Source organism: Ceratina calcarata, unplaced genomic scaffold, assembly GCF_001652005.2.
Source record: "Ceratina calcarata isolate Rehan_Ccalc_2016 unplaced genomic scaffold, ASM165200v1 scaffold368.2, whole genome shotgun sequence".
NCBI lineage: Eukaryota > Metazoa > Arthropoda > Insecta > Hymenoptera > Apidae > Ceratina > Ceratina calcarata.
Genome location: NW_017159898.1, coordinates 1,008,548 through 1,029,272, shown reverse-complemented (window position 1 = coordinate 1,029,272; position 20,725 = coordinate 1,008,548). Strand labels below are relative to the sequence as shown.

At 40.5% G+C, this 20,725-nt stretch overlaps 1 protein-coding gene across 2 annotated transcripts in view; it reads left to right on the top strand.

Moving 5' to 3' along the window:
• Window positions 1-20,725, top strand: part of LOC108625583 (Vesicular acetylcholine transporter) — a 59,983-nt gene that overhangs the window by 10,750 nt on the left and 28,508 nt on the right. For both annotated transcript variants that reach the window (XM_026814153.1, XM_026814152.1), the window contains exon 3: window positions 12,834-12,925. The gene's annotated coding sequence lies outside the window, so the exon portion shown is untranslated. The remainder of the gene's footprint in view (window positions 1-12,833; window positions 12,926-20,725) is intronic.

The following is a 20,725-nucleotide window of genomic DNA, read 5'->3' as shown; positions in this document are numbered from 1 at the left end:
GAATTAATGTATTTTGCTCAAAATTGTTTTATCGAAACCTCGCTCCTTGTCACATTCAATGACGTAAGCACAGAAAGCACAGTATTATGTCTATTTGAGAAAACTTCTATTATACTTGCGTCAGTCTGATGTCTACGAATTGCCGAGATAATTATTTACCCTTCCATGAAATGCACGGTGATGCAAAATACATTGACGGCCGCACTTGGAAATTGTTTAAACCAACCGACACCGAAACCGGAAACGTAGCAATTGCACTCGCACTTCCTGCGCGCATACTTCAGTATGCAAAGATGCACGTGCGCCTATACTGAGGATTATACATATGTACACAACATACATGCATACACGCAAACGAATCACTGGCGTATTGGCACGCGAGTATGACGAGGTAGTTACGTGAGACAAAACGAAGGTACTTACTACACACGACGGCGACGATGGTGGCACACACATAACCAGCACACAATGCATATGTACCATGTACGTATGTATATTCAAAGAAATCGAGTACCGATGCTGTGTATGTATTTGAAATCTATGATACTGTAATGTTGTTGAACCGGTTATTAAAGATGTCATTGTTACCGAAGAATACCATGAGTTATGCTCTTTAACACATCAATGACCATGTCGTATCAATTGATTTCGCAATCAGTCCAATGATTTGTTATGTTCATACATTGTCGAGTACATTACGGTTAATTTGTGAGAGCAGTTGTTAATCGATTGAATAAAAAAAAGAATTAACGAAATGATTATTTTCATTGATTTATTTCCATTTTCAGTTCTCGCAATTACAACGAACCCAACTTTCCCTATTACTAAAGATTCTTTCATGATTAAGAAATAATTACTTTACAGGATGTTTCTACGATTTTATATTTCAGTAAGTGCTATTACATCGCCTGCGACGATGATTTGCATATATGTTCATCGTATTTTGAATATCGAAGACTAGTTAAAGAATTTCCATAACAAGAATTCCTGCTACGTGTATCAAATTCTCTATTCAATGAGCAGTGCAACTTTTTACCGTGAAATATTTAAACGACTTGTAAAGATATCGACCGTGGCGTTCGTTGCTTAAGCCAGGAAAAATAGCGGCACGTGCCGGATGGAATTCGGGCCTAATGAAAAAGCAAGCATAAAGCGCGCGGGCGGAAGAGGGAGGCGAGAACGCATTGATGGGGTATCTGCGGGGCCCAATGTCAACCTAACCCCATCAAAGTGTAATAATATTTATATTAGGGCGCGGCTGATAGGGTAGGGACATCGGTTGGGGCGCTTGGCAAGGGAACAAGTCGTTCGCGTCGTGGGGTGGCATGCTAAAGGTCGATCTACACAGGGCGATGCCGGAACAACGGGAAATTTCAGTTCGACGTTGGGGATAATGCTGTAGTTATAACTTCGAGTATGCCTTGCTTACTGCATGCAAAAGCAGGAGACCTCAGAGGGCCCCAAAGATATTTTAGAAAAGAATGGGGCAGTTAAGGGACTCCTCATTTGGCGAGAAACATTCGTGATTGCCGTTCGCTATTCTCAGAACGGATATTTGGCTACCCTAATGGCTTTTTAAGTATTGTTATTCTTATCGTCGCTTATAATGATCATGATCCTTGGGTTATCGTGTACTAAATTTCCATGCGTTATTTAATTCTATGTGCCGTTTTACTATCTAGTTACGATCGTATGTTGACCTACATCAAAGTTATTCTCCTCCTCGACTACGAACACAGGAATATCGATTCGTTTTTATTTTTGTTTCACGAACGAGACTTAAAATTTCGTACGATGAAACGATTTTTGGATATTTATGAAGGTAGAGCAATTCTTTCTGAAACAGAAGAGCTTACGAATTGTATAGGCATCCTTTATTTTTCGTGCAAAAGAAGAATAATTTCTTGTCTTTAAAGTATTCAGCATTTTTATCGATTTCTCTTTTCCGCGACCAGCGAGTATAAAATCGAGAGTACATATTGAAGTCGTAACGAGTATAGCCGTGGAGACTTCAACGAACGCCGATAATTTCAACGTACCTTCCCGTCACGTTATGTGCGTCGAATTTCCTGGTTCATGGAAACAATAGTTCACTTATATCAAAATTAAGAAATATCGAGAAATACATCAAGTATTTTTTTAAACTCAGCGAAATCAAATGGATTAACGTTGTCGACAATTTTCTATTGGCACAAATCATTATCATATCGTTAATTATGAAAGCGGATCCGGTAATCGCGTTAATTATTGCTGAAAACGATGACGATGCTAAACCAACAGCGTTACGGGCAACACGAGGAGCGCTGGTAATCCCTAAATCCGATTATTCGCCTCATCGGTCCTCGACAACACCAGCCTGCCACCCCCAGTGTTCAATCAATGTTTCTTTTGCCGCCGTACATATCCCTTTGCCGCTCGCCTTTTTCGCTTCCTGCTGTTATACAATAGTGCCGCTCGACAATTACTTCCGGAACATCTGACAACTTCTAAATTAAAATTGCATTGAAATAGGCACGTGAATTCACATGGGTTCTCACGTTCATATGATATTTATCAACTAAATATACATACGACTTCTGCGACTGTTTTCTTTGCCAGGAGAATAAAGAACAAAAATGTTTTGCGATCGTTTAGCATGATACAGAATTATTACAATCATGTTAAAAGTTCCTTGTTATTAGACGTATTTTATTCGTATTTAAAATACAGCAGCTGTTCCGAGGTATTCATCAGCTTCCGCAAAAGTTAATTTGCAATCACGGTTACGACATCCGACTGAAGTTGTTAATTAATCCAAACTATGTAACATCGGCTTGAGGCGATCAAAGACTGTCGCAACCAGGCTGATCAACAAGTTAAAACGCGAGTTAATCTCGTCTCACCGACACTCGAAACAGGACGGACTTCCACGCGAGACGTTCGCGTTCTTACGCTTTTCTTCGCACCCTCCTGGAATGCGTAGCTGTCGTTTCGAATCTCGTCGAGAAGTCTCGAAGGGCCTACTGTCAATTAATCGTGCCTGGCCAATCTCTAAGGGTCGGGACTTGAGCTCGGGACAGGCACAGGGAAGGGCAGACACCACCAGGCGCGAAAACCTAATTCAGTCCATGTCGACCGACAACCTCGGGTTCCTTTCTAATGTCCGGCATCCCGTGAATCCGATTTGTCGGCTCGTTTGTCTTTGAGATACAATCACCAGATACACCGTTTCGTCTAACGCTAACCATTAGAACCATCGACAATACCGAATTCTTTCCCTGTGATGAATGCTTCTCATAATCTGTTATTTATATCTTATTTTAAAACAATAGTAGCTTTCACTATTACAATGTTACGGTGGCTTTTTAAAATGTATACTTAAAGAAAATCAGAGATACAATACAGAGTAAAAATACAGAGATATAAAGAAACAGATTTCTATTTTATTTACCTTGAATTACATGAATTATTATTTTACGTTATTTATTTCATTTACTTTGCAACATGTAGTTGAGCTACAGAATTAAACTTCGAAAATTGGAACTCCGATGGCTGTGGTGACAGTTGCCCAGGCAAAAGTGGCTTGGAATGAGTCCGTAGTGGATTCTCCGGCTCCAGAGACTTGCCTCGGTGGCTTCAAACGACAAATTTTCTGGCAATTAGGTTTGTATAATTAACTCGATTTGTTGAGCACTAGTTTCTTTAATTAGGAACAAAAATGCAGCACAGTAAAAAACAAACTTAGCAGTACAAAATCAATATTTTTTGCACACATTTCAGATTATGTTAAACCACCAGAATCAACAACATTTATACAGATAGTTTTGAAAATGTTTAAAGTTACTTTTTTTATCATTTATTTATTTTAATTGTCAGGTCGCGTCGGAGGGGTTGACTCTGAGGGTTGCTTGGTCGATATTTTATTATTGACAGTTCGATTCGTCGGAAATACGTCGAAGGGAAATAGGGATAGGTTCCGATAATGACGGTCGCTTATCGTGCGATTCATCAAACGTAGATGTGTCGTGTAGTACTCTGAAGGGGAAGAGGGTTGCTGCGATGGTAGATAGAATGAGGAGGTCCGCAAATATGACAAATTGTCCATGTATTGTGTATGACTTGCCGTTTCCTTACATGAATCTGTTTTCATATAACTACCGAAACGAATGGAATTCTCCCCTTCATACAATACGAATTCACTTACAAACTAATACAAATGGCGTTACATGCGTTATTAATTAAGCTTCTACAAATAAAATTTTGATAATAGGTAGATTGTACATAGAGTAAATATGTATATAAACTATTTATTCTCAAGGAAAGCTATTCATTTACTGAAGTATTTATTCATCTGTTCATTTTGATGAAAAAGTACTAAAGATTTTTATTTAACTAGTGATGAGAAATAATGTGCAAAACGACTTTCCTATACTTTCATATCTTTCCACGTTAAAAAAGTAGTTGAGTCGATTTTGTCGATAAATTTCATTAGACAAATTGCTTTCATCGATATTGGAGTAGTATTTGACTGTCGAGAGTTTACGGTCATGGACGATGTAATCTTTTGACGCGAACGGTTTTATGCGTTTTCGTTGAAAAGTCTGGTCAAACGCTCGACATTCAATACGTTTAATTACCAACGGTTTGAATTAGCGAGGCGGTCCGCTTTCACTTTCATCATCAGAAAATTAGAAAGGTAAATACGTTCCGAAAACACACGTTTCAATTAAGCTAATAGGAAACTAAATTAATTTGACATGTTAATGTCTCTGTTTATGGGTATGAGAAACATTGCAAATCCATTTAGCAACATACAAACTCCGATGACTTTACATTAACGAATTTATGACAAATTATATTTAAAGTTCGTTATATCGAAATGTGAGCTCAATTTTCGTTTTGAGAATATCAAAGGTAAAATGAAAATACTTTTCAGACTATACAATAGAGGTTTCACGTGACTTTGCCAGCTTTTCTACGAACAAGTGCCTTTTAATTATATCAGTAATGCGTACACGTTGGCGATCCTATCATTGACTCGTATCAAGCATCGATCGTGTCCAACGCGTGCCTATTATCCTATTTCTACGATAAGCCTCGCAGTGGGGGGAGTTCTCGGGTCGGATAATGACGGTCATGTATCGCACGATTTATCAGCCACGCGCTTATCGATGCGTTGCGTACTCGAGGGAAGAGAAGGGGTGGCGATCGTGTTGCTGTTGGTGGTGGCATTGTCGGCGGTCGCGAATGTGACAAATTGTCAGTCCGCAAGAAGGGTGAGCTCTAGACACGTCGCTATACACCTACATCTGTTTCGGCGCTAATACCTTGTATAACTCTTATGGCCTTGTCGGGGGAAGCTGCGTAACGCGTTGGAGCATCGCGAGGGGCGAATGGTTATACGAGAATCTAACAGAGGAAAGATAGTTTGCTCTCGAAACGCGCGAATACGCGAATCATTTCATCCGTGAAACCTCCCAGCGCATTCACGGTGTTACAATAACGAGCAGTCTCTGTTTTATCTCTTCCTCCAATATTGTTCTTCCCACGCTAATTACACGGTCGTGAGTTCCCAGAATCAACACTAGTATGCATGGAGGTACTACGTTTGCTCGTGTCCTCAATCTTTCCATTCTGTACTTTATATGCTTCTTAAAGAACCGAGTTAAAAATATATTCAGCTACTCTATTTGTTACTGTACGCCACACATCGGAAAGTTTTGCCGAAACCAGTCACAACGCAGAAGTTGTAGCGTTTCAAGCTTCGCAAGCACGAGATACTAGCGTTTCGAACTTTCCGACATGCGTCCCATGGACAGGTATCCTCTAATACTTCCGGTGGATCCGTGTGTCTGACGTTTCCATTGAAACTTCGCGGAACGGTACGGTTCCGTTTCCTTCTGTTCCATTTCGTATCGAAAAGTCTACCAAGGATAGTAGTCCGGGAGACCTCGACATAAAACTTCGGCCAATTTCATTACTAATATCTTTTCGTTTTTTTTAAACATTATATATTATATGTATATTGTTTACAAAAAAAGTTTCAGAAATAGTGATTTCGGCCTAATTGCTTCATTGACTCGACAAGGTTTTCCGACTGTCAAGAATTTCAGTAATAATGATTTTGGCAAAAAGTGAAATTATTATAACATTCCCGGGAAGCGTTGTACTACTGAATTTTTTCCCAAGTATTTCTAACTCAGAAATATACGTCATCTTCGAAAAATAGGTTCACTTGAGTAATGAAATGAATCACCGGTTTCTGTCGCGGGCTCCTGGACTGTAGGCTCCTGGGCGTAGGACGTTAGCCTCGAAGACAGAATCCACTTACCGGGGACGATGCAGTCTACGCGCGTAACCCCTCTTCGAGGGGAGCGCTTGCGTGCTCTATCTGGCTCTGGTCCGCTCGAGGATGGTCGCCCTCGAACGAGGGAGAAGAAAAGAGCGAAAAATAGAAGAAGGGCGGACAGGGGTTGGTTGATAGCGGCGAGAACGTAGGTCGAGGCTGGGAGCTCCGTAACAAACGCGGATCGTGTAAGGGGTCGAGCAGATAAAACGAGATCGTGTCTCGAGGCTAGCTACGAGGGGGGAAGACAGAGCATGAAAGAAATTGGTACATCGCTCGGGATGAACAAGCCAACGAACCGCAGACTTCATTCTCTCGGCCTTGCGCTCGGAACTTTCGCTTCGCTCGCAAACTTTTCGTTTCGTTCAAGGTACGCGAACCGCTGATATGTACAGGCTGTTCCGTCACTGGTGAATGGGTATAAACAAAAATGAACTGTAGAAAAGGATTGTGATAAAATATATTTACACTCTGCAATTTGGAAATAGTTTCATTTCAACTAGATTTTAAGTATATGAAGATAGAGATCAAACATGTAGACAATCTGTAGATTGCTCTACATAGATTAGCAAGAAACGTGTTCAATTATAAATAAATCGTACTGCACGAACATTATTCTAATCTATAGAAAATTCATATTAAAACTAATCCGTGCGCCTACATTGTACATACAGGGTGTCCCAGTAAAAGTATTAGAGCCGAAGAGAGATTCTGTAGGTCCTTCTGAATAATAATTTCCTTTGGAAAAATGCAAAATGAGGCATGGTTTTTGAATTATTAACGAAAAACACTGACCAATAAGAGCACGTGTAGGGCCCGCGCTCAGCCACGGGTAGGTTGGCTCGGGTCGTGACGTTCGACCGTGCTCGTGCGTAAATTGCGTATGAAATGTGTTAAATCTAATTATATTATCAATTATTATTGACGAAGGGTCGATAATATGTAAGAAAACACATTTTGCAGAGGAAAACTAGTAGAATAATTTTTTCTTAATTAACGGAATACCTTGTGAAATATCCGTCCGTAATTATTTATTTGGTTAGCTAATTGAACGTACAATTTCGTGGAAGAATTTTATTGGAAATGTTGGTTGAGTATTTTCTTTCGTGGTGAGGGTAAACCGTAAAAGTTTTAATGAGGTTATTTGGACGGGAATACGAGAATCTGGGAAAACACGAGGCAGAGGAGAAGTAAGGTTTCGAGGTATAGTATAACGGTCAGTGGTGACGCTTAATTGCAGGCGTTGCGTGTGAAATGGTAAAATGAAGAAATGTTCGTACATGAATATAAACATGTTCGTATATGTGAAGGAGAAAATTGTTTTTTAATTCGCTCGTATTATAATTACGAGAACTTAAAAGGTGTGTCCTCGGGCCTGCCGGAAGACAGGGTAGAAGTGAAAGAAGTAGAAAAGCGTGAAGGGCGAGGGGAAAAAAAGAAAGGAGAATTCGAGTGAGATTTCCAGACAAAGGCCTCTGTTTGAGTGGTTGCTTACGGCATTGTTGCCCTTTGCCCCTCACATTCATCGATGAGACAGAAGGGGTTACCCACCCTTCGAAAGCCGGGGAAACACTTTGCCGCATGAACCGGAAATGCGACCGTTTGACGCTTCCCGTACTTCGATGACCAGTTTCTTGGCTCATTTAAGCTCGTCGTTTAGTCATCCTTTTATCAAAAAGAATTTGATTCCCACTTTACACGAAGAAGGTTTTCCTGAATATAAAACTTCATTCTTGGTTCTTTCTTCGACAAATATAAAGTCATTAAAACATTTGTAATTGACTTAATTGATATAAGTTTCGTTTGATTCAATTAGTCATTAGCGGTATTCTTATCTCGGTCGTTGTAAGCTTATTTTCTTTATTTGTCCGAATTACCGCGGAACTACGTAACTATTAATTTGATAATAATTCGAAATGAGTTACGAAGTTCTATATATATTTCAACGTGGAACGTGACACGATTTCTTTATCTCCGCTAAACCGTTTTGTCAAAACTGTTTCTCATCATTGACCGGCGGACAAACTTTTCTAAACTCTCGTCGGGATAAACTTCTCTAAAGCGCTCATTATTTCCAGCGATAATTCCTCCATTGAAATTTCACGAGCAGGGTGCAAACTAAAAAGTCGCCCCTGATTGCGACACATTTTGAAATTGCGAAAGGTCGAACGTTCTGGCGACACCGGTTCGCTCTGATCTTTTAACATCTCATCCAGAACTATATTCTTCCCCAATCCTCGTTTCACGACCCTCCCGACGGAACTGCCCCTACTTTATGAATAAAGTAAGAAGTTTCATTGCGCACATGTACCCTCGTAGCCGTCACTCGCCATCCGACCATTCTCGCCGACATCGAGTTTCTTCTTCTCGCGCATCTCCGAACCGTGACGCAGCGAAGAGCACCATATTGCGTTATAGGTATCAAGCCGCACATAAAACGGTATTAGCGCTTCCCCCATATGCTCTGCTCCGCCGGTTGAATTTATTCAAGCAGATAGGAAGAACAATGATCTCGAAGTGGTCGCCTTTGATGGGATCCTAGGTACCGTAGACTGATATTTAAATTAGGATATATTCCTGTAATATTTAATTCTACATGTGAGATCCCAGAAAAATAGACAACTTATCATGAAGGTAGGCAATTGATGACAGCTATCATTGTTTTATAAACACGTCTGTAATCTATTTGATCTCCTTATCCGACTAGGTCCTTGTTGACCTTGAAATATAAGAACAATTTTGCGGTAATTTTTTTGACAGATGTTCACCGATCCGAAGTCTGCGATTATAATTGCCAAGACCAAACATTTCTTTACATTCTGTAGATACTTTTAAAAGAGAGACGGTATAGACAAAAAATGGGAAGAACGTGTTAGTAGCCGGGGAGTTTTTATTGAACGTAAAGGAAAACCGCGGACGTGATTAAGCAAAGCCGAATAAAGAGCGAGGGGGTTACGCCCCCTCGCATTTTCTTGCCGGGTGTGCGGTGCAGCCCCAAAAGCATCGAGTAACCCCGGCAGGCAATACTGGACCAGCAGGGTGGTCGCAGTAACGACGCGTCGTCAGTTAATCAAGCCATTCCGTTCCGGCGAGACCCGAATGAGGATACGGTTTGAACGACCATCGATTTTCTTCTTACCATTCTCTTCTCTGTAGAAGTCCCTTCGCGACGCCAATCTCGATCTCTAGGGGCGCTCGCCTTCTTTCCCTTAAACCTCGTGGCTTTGGACGTGCTCGGAGAAAACTACCCCTTAACGATTTAGCTCGTGCGCGACGCGTTTTTTGGTTACGAGGCGCGAACAGATTGTATCAGTTCCGTCGTGATTTAAACTTTCCTTTTAGCCCGCGGATCTGAAAATATCAAATAACAACAGGTTTAAAAAGTGTAACTTGAATCATTAACAAAATATATAATAGTGACTTAGTTATGGCATGCTTGAAGGTCTTTTACGATTTTGAGGTTGGCCAAGCGTATAAAGGGGCGCTTTTACTGTGAAGACGGTCAGTGGCCACTCGATCTTGAGGCTCGGTCGTCCGGTGGTCAGTGGTCGCACGCAAAGTACGTCAGGTATCCCGGAAATCCTTCGTCGAGTTTCATTGTCATTGAAATTGTGCTACTAAACCGGTCTAGAAAATAGGAAGGAAGGAAGGAAAGGACTCGCACAATTTCCGTCGACAGGGTGGGAACGCGACAAAGAACGGGGGAAGAAGGGACAGAGAGAAAGAGAAACGGACAGAGGCGTCCGTGGGGACGGTTGCAACCCTCGTAATCTCGCGACTGAAAGCCTCGTTTAATATTTATGATTTATTTCGGTTTAATTCGACGTGCAAACGGGAGGACGCATTTGTATTCGACGATGTTTGCGCGCTTGATCATCAGACGACGTTTGCTTGACGTATGCGAAAACAGGATTAACGATTTATAAGAAATGCTAACGAACTGACGTTTCCTTTGTGGAGTGTCTACTGGACTAGAACGAGATGTTTTTGTCACTGAGTTATTTGTATAAAAATTGTACTATATTTGTAAAGAAGTCTGAATAAAAAGATCTCTATTTAATAAATAGAATGGCAAATCTTTTCTGTCACGTCAAATTGAAATATAAAAACTTCACTTGATTTTCGCCTACATTAACAATAATTTACATTAAGATTTAGTGTTTTAAGTACATTTCAATTTTTCTTTTTTAAATCAGATATTAATTAAATAAATACTGAATAAAACGCCTTGTAAGATCACGAAACAATTTTTAACCGGACTTTTCTACAGGCATATTAGGAACCATCAACATGGGAGGGCCGTCAGCAAACGGCGATAAATTTCAACCACGTTTCAACTGCACTTTACACAAACGAAGGCGGTTCCGTAGAATCGTCATCGTCATTGTTCCAACGACAATGCCCGATAGAAATGCCTTCACCCTCGTATCCGGTTCCTTACGAACACCAGGGGAGAGAATTGCCCCCGGTATTAACTCACGTAATTGAGATTTATTAATTCGGTGGCTGGCTGCTGGCCACCGTTGCAACCGTATCTCTTGTCCTTTTCCTCTTTTCGGTCCCGGTTTCATGTCGTAACTTCATTATTATTACCGCTTATGAATTTATGCCCGCAATCCTGACGACAAAGTCGACTTTATCAAAGACCGTGCCCATTTTTCTCTCTTTACTTCTTACAAATATCAATGAAGATCGGCCAAAATTTTGCAAAAATTAAAAAATCGAGATATAAAATATAATTACATGTACAGTTTAATTTCGTTATACATCTGTCTTGCAATAAATCCAATTCAAGTATTATACTCCGTAATTTACTAACGGCGTGAGGACACGTTCCGGCAATGTTATAACCGCTGATTTGAGAAATTCTACGGATTAACAGGAACGCTGGTAGCTGCCGAATAATCTTACCGACCTCCCATGATTAAATCCGTTTTCATCGCCGCGGTCGTAATCTAAACGAGACAAAGCGATCCGTCATCCGGCCGTTTAATGAAAGTCGCGATCATAACTTAGCAGGTTCGGGCTTAAGACACCGACCAAGGAAACAGAGTCGAAGGTGGAAGTTGAACGCTTAATCCAGCAATATGAAACTCCCCTGTGGCTTACTCTGTCGCCGTTCCCCTATTTATATTCCGCTTTCTTACTCGCGTTATACTACACGATAATAAACATTCGGTATTATAAAGCAGACGTTCCAGGCAAACAGTATACTTTTTTTAAATCAGATATTAATTAAATAAATACTGAATAAAACGCCTTGTAAGATCACGAAACAATTTTTAACCGGACTTTTCTACAGGCATATTAGGAACCATCAACATGGGAGGGCCGTCAGCAAACGGCGATAAATTTCAACCACGTTTCAACTGCACTTTACACAAACGAAGGCGGTTCCGTAGAATCGTCATCGTCATTGTTCCAACGACAATGCCCGATAGAAATGCCTTCACCCTCGTATCCGGTTCCTTACGAACACCAGGGGAGAGAATTGCCCCCGGTATTAACTCACGTAATTGAGATTTATTAATTCGGTGGCTGGCTGCTGGCCACCGTTGCAACCGTATCTCTTGTCCTTTTCCTCTTTTCGGTCCCGGTTTCATGTCGTAACTTCATTATTATTACCGCTTATGAATTTATGCCCGCAATCCTGACGACAAAGTCGACTTTATCAAAGACCGTGCCCATTTTTCTCTCTTTACTTCTTACAAATATCAATGAAGATCGGCCAAAATTTTGCAAAAATTAAAAAATCGAGATATAAAATATAATTACATGTACAGTTTAATTTCGTTATACATCTGTCTTGCAATAAATCCAATTCAAGTATTATACTCCGTAATTTACTAACGGCGTGAGGACACGTTCCGGCAATGTTATAACCGCTGATTTGAGAAATTCTACGGATTAACAGGAACGCTGGTAGCTGCCGAATAATCTTACCGACCTCCCATGATTAAATCCGTTTTCATCGCCGCGGTCGTAATCTAAACGAGACAAAGCGATCCGTCATCCGGCCGTTTAATGAAAGTCGCGATCATAACTTAGCAGGTTCGGGCTTAAGACACCGACCAAGGAAACAGAGTCGAAGGTGGAAGTTGAACGCTTAATCCAGCAATATGAAACTCCCCTGTGGCTTACTCTGTCGCCGTTCCCCTATTTATATTCCGCTTTCTTACTCGCGTTATACTACACGATAATAAACATTCGGTATTATAAAGCAGACGTTCCAGGCAAACAGTATACTGCTAAAATACAGAAGCATAGATGATACAGTTCTACAAATTTTTTAGACCTGATACTTTCTACTTTACTTATAAACAATCACGTGGCTCGCATCATGCCTGCATAATTGTAAGAATATCCAATACGTTTTTATCCTATGGAATAATTCATGACCGCAACGAGTACGCAGGATTCGATGGAAAAACACGTGTAGGATAAATTGTACAAGCCCTAAAAAAATATTCTGCAATAAATAACCAGGGTTCTGTGTTTATATTTGCAGAGGGATGGCGAGACTCAGTGTTGGGGGCTTCGCGTCGTTTATTGGTGACTCTCGGCAGTCTCTCCAGGGACAGTTCGCCATGTCCTGCCAGGGTAAGTCACTACGTTGTTTATTCTTCGTCAGGGAAAAGAACCCGCGGAGTTGATGATTCTAACGTTTACCTTCACCCGATCGTTCTAATAAAGAGAAAAAAGGTACGAAATTACAACGTTATTTGAAGAAGACTTAGGATATATTGGATTATGAGTGAAATAAAAGAAACTTATTTGTATGTCCTTGAATAATGTTGGTCTTTAATGTATGTCCTTGAATAACGGCTTGGAAGGATGTCTGAACTATACGAAATCTGCACTAGAAAAGATTATAATTCTCTTTAAGCATGCCAGTCGCTAATCACTGTCGGTAATTGGTGAAAGTTGAGCGGACGCGTTTTAGGCTTGTCACTTTGCACGAGCCCCGTTCGTCACCTGAGGGTAGGGACACGCACCGCCCGATAGTGAAATGTAAATCGAACCCGCGTGGTTGCCACCCTCATGCATTTCGGATTGCCAAAAGCAAGGATCTACCCAACGCCTCCGGCTGAAATATGCAAATGACACGCAACGCCGTCAGATACGATCTCGTTACCAGCGAGACCGAGGGTGGATAATATTTATCGTGGAGAGATCAGGCCTCGTGATATTCCCACAATTCTGCAATTTTTCATTCCTGTACCAGGGATTTTAAAACTATCCCCGGGTTCAAAAGACATACGTTGTCAAATTAAATTATTAACATCTTGATAAGATTGGATTATGATATTGGATTTGTTTCCGGTACAGTGTTCTTCCATACTAAACCTATAAATTTCGAAACTGTAGATTTAATCGAAACATGATGTGTCTTCTCAAATCATTTTGCACTGTATCGCACGTGTCGCTGATGGTAATAAAATTTGTGGGAACGTCGTAGAAGACGTAAGACGCGGGATAATGTATCACTGTCTGTATCAAAGTGAATATGATGCTGGGGAGAGTTCTATAAGAGTTGGCGAAGTGGATTACATTGTAGCAGTTGCACGCTTGTACCGCGTCAGTAGAATAAGTGGATCCGTTTCTTGTTACTTTTATATGCCTAGTTTGCCCTGAGCTTTTCGTTCTTCGTAGTCATTTTATAGTACCTCTGTTAGAAACTTCGCTTCTCAAATCTTTGATAACGTATTGATCTTAAATTTTAATATAAAAGTACTGGTTTATAGAATTCAGTATGAATTATAGTAGGGCTTGAGAAGCAACGTGTGGATATAAATCATATTAGTTTATTATGGGTGAAACAGTACTCCTCGACATCCAGAGAATGACGTCAATACCGCGTCTTTATTAATTAAAATGTAGTTCATGAAATTCAACTCGCGACCCCTGACCTATCTTTTCAGTTGCAACGATGACGATAATTATTCTTAGTGTTCACGTATTCACCAACATCTCCGATCCTTCATGGCGGTACAGGCCTTCGGGTCAAAGAAAAATTGTGCGCTCTTTGCAATGTTTGTACAATTTCCATCCTTTGAAATCTGATGAAAAATATTTCTTTTGTGGAAGCATTCTAGAACGTCATTATAAATTTCGCGTAATTAGTAAGAGTTGTTTGAATAGTGCCTGGGAAATTATTTTATTTAAATCATTATTTAACTCGGTCTGACGAGAATTTCGTTCATTAAAAATGAGAATAGGCAGAACTGCTTACTAGTGATGGATTTTCTTTTAAATTAATTAACAACACTGTTGAATTAAATGGTAATACCGTTCTCGAATATATTTGCTTCACCCGAAATTTCAACATGGCCGTTTGAGCAGTTGTTAATTGATAGCTGGGCGTGGTACACCTGGTTTGCTAATCGATACCAGAGGCCCCTACGGTCACGTATCCTACCCGGTTTGTACCTCCGTCATTCACCCGTGCACCTTTTTTCTCTTTTCAGTCTCCACTCTCGCCCGCATCGGTTAAAAAGGGCAAAGGTCTAATCTGAATTCTATCCTCCGGAGAGGAGCCGTTCGCACAATCAAAAAACGTCTTTTGCCGAGTCGTCTTAACCTCAATGAAATACGATCGAAAATCCAATATAAAAGCAATATCGGAAGTGACACTTTCGCGAATATACAGCCCCTACGCCCTACACCGCCGCGCCGTTCCAGTTCCCATTCGCTTAAATTTCAAATAAGTTCTTCCCCAAACATTAATTTCCTTCCGAGAAATTGAAATTCTTGTCATTTGCTACTTTTCGCTTGACTCGATTTAAGTTAAAGAGATAGATTCGGATTAGACGTTTATGATAATGCGTACAAAAATCATTTCTTAATTTTCGCATTATACATTCTATGTATAATTCACGTTTCATTATAAATTAAACAACTGTCAGTTCAATTAACAGATGTCGATTTGCTTTAACATGCAATCGGTTATAATGAACATAATTGATCAACATAAAAAAAGGAATCATGGCACGTGACAATTAGAGGATGTGGATAGGATTAAAGGGTGAACGGCAAAGTCCACTTATTCTAACTGAGCGCACCTCGGATCTGGAGAGCCGAATAGACCGAGGAGTTGATCCCTTCTATTGCATTAAGCGATACGCCCGATCAACTTTACCTGCGGCCCACCACTTTTTCCTAAGGGTGCACCGTCATGAGCTAACCATAAATAACGCGTTATCTCGGGATCCGATAGAGGCTAATTTATTTACGAATCGCCCCCGCGAACCATGGGGTTGTTCACGCGTGAGTCACGTGCCATCTGCCACGAGCTACCCACTCTATTATGATCTAGGACTGTATTTATCATTATCTGCGATGACTTAGTTCCTTCCCAATCTGAAATCTGAAAAATTGTCCTAAATGTCCTCACTCCTTGTTGAAGTTTTACTTAACAGACTCTATTTAATTCAGCGATAGAACATGTCCTTATTGCTCCCAACTAATAAAATTATTCAGTTCAATGATTATAACTTCAACTAGACTGCTTCACATTGTTCGACATTCTATTTTCGTTGCACCAAGACCCATTATCGTTGTTGATTAAAAAAATTTTAAGACAAAGTATGGTTACTCGTATCACCGATTCTTAATAGATTAAGCGACACAAGACTTACGTCGAATCAGATAGCAGCTTTAAGAACTTGGCATGCAACACGATTTTCTTGTGAAATGCAACGGTTAAGAATAAACTGAAGGATTTTAAGCGATCGAGTCACGAAATTAACCATTTGTCCAAGGAACTCCAAGTACATTCGAAGTCACAAGCCAAAATATTGACACACTTATTGTTACTTTCAAATTTTTCGAGAAATTTCATAATTCGTCAATGACAATGTTTGTATTATAATATACNTCATTATTCATTTATTATCCTATTAAAATCTATTTAAATAGTAATTACAGACGAATTCGAATGGTACTCTTGTTTTGGAAACGTTCGGTAGGTACTTGAACAATCGGAACAGGTCGAAGCATTTTCGTTAATAAGCATGATCAGGGTAGCCAGGAAAGCGGGGGCGGGGGGACGATCGATGGTAAAGCATGTTCAACTTCAAAGCGGTATCGAGTGTCGCTAACTAAAGTTTGAACGGGGTGGAGGAGTTGCCATTTCCAATCCGAGTCCATTTCGTGATTAAGTGTAAACTTCTGAAGTTGCCCCGGAGGACGTACGCAAACATAACACGCGTACACGCGCCGCGTTTGCTTCCTTTTCATAGACGGGAACTGTCCATTCCCCGATGAGCATTGAATGCTACGAGAAATCACTCGTTCATCCAATGATACAAAATACATATTCGCATACTGTTCCGGGTCTACTCTTGATAATGAGCAAAACTTATTTTCATTATCAATATTACAAACTAGATATGGTAAACGTAACACATTGAACAAAGCATTTAGATATGGGGATAATAGGCTGTTGATAATGTGATTAATAAATATAATTTTATAACCATATTATTATTCAACAAGTAGAAATTAATTTACTCTCAGAGTTTTACCATCCTCTTGTCCCGGGGAGTAAATAACATGAAAAGGCTCGGCCTTCCCTTCAATTATCTCAGCGCACGTTTTTATGGTGCAGCGGTTGGCTCCCGCCATTAGGAACCCGATATCGGCTCGGATCCGAGGCAACCTTTTCGCCTTTGATAGTTTATTTGGATCGTTTAAAGAGGAACAACGGAACAGCACGGTCGATCTTATCTTGTACTCGTGTTAAATCAGTAATTCAGGACTCAAGTGTCAAAGTAGAACATCGTCATTAATCTTATCACGTACAATGGCATTATTATCAAAATTTGGGCTAGATATGTATTGAAGTTTCTTTTTTGTACCATATGTAAAGTATTTGTTACACATTTAACAATCGATTAAACTACATTATTTCACTAATTGTATTTACATATCAATTTCGTTTAAAGCCATTTGGAAGTATAATAAAAATATAAGTACAACCATAAGTCTGACGTTTATCTATACCGGAATTTATAGAAAGATTTATAGTCGATCTCGAACAAAATAGTGAAAATGAATTCGAGGAGGGCTCGCGAAGCACACTTGTGTACCGGGGTCAAGTTCTCGGTCGTCTCGTTAGAAACGCGAGCATAATCCCCTGCCGGTACGCCGGTTCGCTCTCCAATTACTGTTCGTTCGTTCCTATATAGTTCCTACATGGCTCGAAGCAGGTTCAGGAGACAGCCAATGGCGTAAGCAAACATTCAAATGAACATCAATCACAGTACTTTATGTAACAACTATCGTTACGTTCACACGTTGCCTTTAGCAAAAGCTTCATGATACAGCCTCGTGGTAACTAATGAAACATATTTTCATTCATGAAAGTATTCCATGTATTCTATAACACTTTTCAAGTTCTCATTAACATTGTAAGAATGCAATCGCTACCGTTTATTATTATACTGATAAAAGAAATTGCAAATAGTAACTTCTTTCAAAATTTATTAAAAGAAAATAATGTTTGCAAGTTGCGTGAAATAATTTCCCAGCACCGTGGTTTTTCTATCGTCGAACATTTTCTTATTGATAAACTCTCGCACTTTGTTCTCGCAATTAATCGTAGAGTCACTCGGTTACGCTACTGCGGCGCGGTACGCTGCCAGGAAAATTCAGTCGGCCCTTTTCACGCGTGTATAAAGAGTTTGTACGCGTCGTTCACGCAAAATCCGTAATTGCTCCGCACGGTTGCACATCGCCGACTGTTTGCCAATTTGTTCGGTTTGCCGTTGTTTGCGTTCCGCTGGAAACACTGCACCGCGCCGTCGTGCCGACCCTCCATTCGCTTCGGTGATTTCGTTATCCACTGGAAGCGTGGCCTACTGCTTCTGTTCAGTGCATAACACTTTCCAACGGACAATACTTGCTATACGAGTCCGACAAGGCTTATTGTTTATAGATTACGAAACAAGAGCGGTTAATTAAAAATTAATTGAAAGCCTAGGAACGATACCTCAACAATTTATTTGTTCGTACGTGCGAACTAGTAGAAAATATTGACGTGGTTCAAGTGCGAGAAGAAAATTCTGCGCATGTTTCGAATACTTCTCGTTTCTCATGGATGTACGAAATTGTACGTCAAGTAGAAGAAAGTGAAATTAAGAATGAAGGAACTAATTCGAGCCTCACTTCCAACCTTACAGCGGTAGATGAAGCATATTATTGCGTCTGAAGCAGAGCGTTGATGTTCCATGGCTTGGCAGCGTGTAAATCGACTTTGATCGTCATCGCGTAGCAGAATTGCTGCGAATTTTAACAGCCGCCGCGCTACGAACGAAGAGACACCGGGAGCGAAGACCCTTCCGTTCCTAAAACAACGAGAAAACTTATTTTTCCCTTCGAGGCGTCTTCTCGGTTGTTCTTCAAAGCAGGAGGGGTCTTTATTAAAGCGTAAACTAGAATATTCCCAAAGGACCGGCACGATTATATGAAAGACCCGAGCCGATTAACCGCCGAGAGAAATTGAACACTCCGTTTCTTATTTTTTTTATACGTACTTTCATTGTGTTCTCTGTTTTCAATGATTGAGTGCTTTTCTCTCTAAAGAAATTGCAAATTAATGCCAAATCTCAATAAATAAATTAATAGAATAAAATGATAGTTCTGGAGGTTTGGAAAATTTTCTGACTGGAATTTCAATATTAAAATTCAAACATTCTCGAAACGTCGCGACATTCAAAAGCAGGAAACAATTCTGCTATGAAATTCTCGCCGGGGTAAGTTATTTCCTCGTGAAACACTGCGCGTGTAGACAATATCGATATTTTAGAGAATTGGATTCAGCGACTGAAAAGTGATCAGGCGAGGAACGTCGAGGAGAGCGATGAAAGCAGGTCGAATAATTTTCGATGACTCGTCTCTAAAGGGAACATTGGCATGCAAATCTCATGAAATAGAGTTGCACATCAAAGGAAAGAAGTTGAGAGATTGTAGGTACAAAGGGTCACCGCAATTTTGAAACAACGAACAATTTCCATTGATCGATCATCCCGTCAGGTACAGGGAAACAGGGGGAACGGTAGAGTCAGATGAAACAAAAGTCCGAGAGGAGTGGCTGGTTCTTCTTATCGATGCAAAACAGTGCGGAGGGTCGTAGCAATTAAGAGATAACAAGGTTTCCCCCCTCGGAGCCCCTCCAATTAGTAACACCCACGGCCCCCCTTGCCGCCACGCCGTGTAGCGCCCCTCAGACCAAGAACAACCCCCTCAGGCTTCCTTTACATCCACTGCACTACCGACCATCTACATTTCCCTTTTCGAACCACTTCCTCCACTCCCTTTATTCCACCGCCGTTCTTTCATTTTTTGCTCGTAATTATTACCACCACCCCCTCTCTCCCGCCCGTTTCTCTCATCACAATTCGCATTCGTTCTGTTCCACACGCGTTCTTTCAACCTTCTCTCACGATCAAGTTTTTCGAATCGGTTTTAAAGAATTTTTTCGTCGCCATTAATTATGTCTTATCTGAACTTGGAAATTCGTATTGCAAACGTTGAAGGGTTGAAACGTTTTTGGAAGATTCCATTCAGATCGTTCCTCTGTCGGAGTAACAATTTCAATGATAAGCAACTACCCACGTTTCCCTTGGTATTCTGCTCCGGGTTCGAATCGTTCGATCTCTCGCTGTCGATTTTCCTTTGCGTTCCGGCCGCCTAGCCTGTTTGCATAGAATAGAGGTCCGTAGGGAGTTGCGATACAGAGGGAGGGATCGCGAGGTGCCACTCGTGATGGAAGGTACATATTATCCGGGACGGCGCACGTCCACGCGATGGTACGGCGCGGCGCGGCGCGGCGAAGGGAAGTTCGAGGTGCTTGAGCGTACGTAAAATTTCCGCTCGGAGGAAATACACACGTAATCCTCCGTTCAACAGAGTCCCTGTCCCATCGTCGCGTACTTCTGTCGTTTATTCCTATTGCCTGAAACATATTGAGTTTTCCAATTAATTTGCGTAACGATGCGTTTATACTATTCACACGTGCTTCGCGGACTGAACTACGAATTTTTACGCAGTAAAGTACAATTTATTAACGAAAATTATACTGGCTGAATTTGAACAGGCAAACACTTGGAAAAATACAAGACGAAAGTTATTTTCAGAATACAAATTGCAGAAATGGAAATAATTCCTCGAATTTACTCTTTCAATCAATAAATTGCCCATTAAGGAGTCGTTCGTTTATTGCCTAAAATCAACTTTATTCTACATCTTCTTTGCATTTAAGATTATAAACAAAATATTGTACGACTAATTACCTTCCTAAGCTCGCAAACGCTTTGATAATTGAAATACGTCTTCTGGATAAAAACGAATTGATCTATACAAAGAGTTCGTCTGTACTCTATCGATTTGTGTTAAATA